The sequence below is a fragment of the Danio rerio genome, chromosome 6 (assembly GCF_052040795.2).
Source record: "Danio rerio strain M-AB ecotype USA chromosome 6, GRCz13ab, whole genome shotgun sequence".
In the NCBI taxonomy this organism is placed as follows: Eukaryota; Metazoa; Chordata; class Actinopteri; order Cypriniformes; family Danionidae; genus Danio; species Danio rerio.
In genome coordinates, this window is record NC_141026.1 from 50,426,649 (window position 1) to 50,427,325 (window position 677).

Below are 677 nucleotides of genomic sequence, written 5' to 3' on the forward strand. Positions count from 1 at the left end.
TAATTTGTAGGAATATACAAGCATATATAACACGTACGTTTATTATTGGCGTGCTTTATTTTATATTGTAAACTATTGTGCTGTGTAATCACTTTTAAAATTGCATTATATATGTAAATAATTGTTGCTTCAAATGCAACCTATTTTAAAAATAAGTCAATTTTTATAAGTATCTAAATGTTGTGGTAAAATGTTTATTTTGCACGTCATTGTACATATTACACTGCTTCAACTTTTTAATATTTAATGTCAACATTTTCACATTGCTCTGCTCAATAAAAGTATATCAAGACATATTTGGACATGTGATATGCAGCAATAACTACTGCAATGACAAAAGTGATGACACATATTTTCTAAAAATCAATATCGACCAATTTTCATTGAACTTTGAATTTAAAACCCCATCATATTAATGAAAAGTCCCTCTCCTTTATGGATATTATGTAACACAACAATCTTAGGGAGTATCAATAAAGCCTGTCACATTATGAATGTTCATTTACACAAATTTTGAAAGAAAAACATTAAACTTACACAAAAAATTTACTCATTTTAGATGTTTAAGTTATTTATTAGGTTATACGGCGCCAAATATTCAAGTGATGCACTTAAATGCTAAATACATTTCAGGGCTCTTTCGTATTATAAATAGCGCAGTCATTTGTTGACGCTCC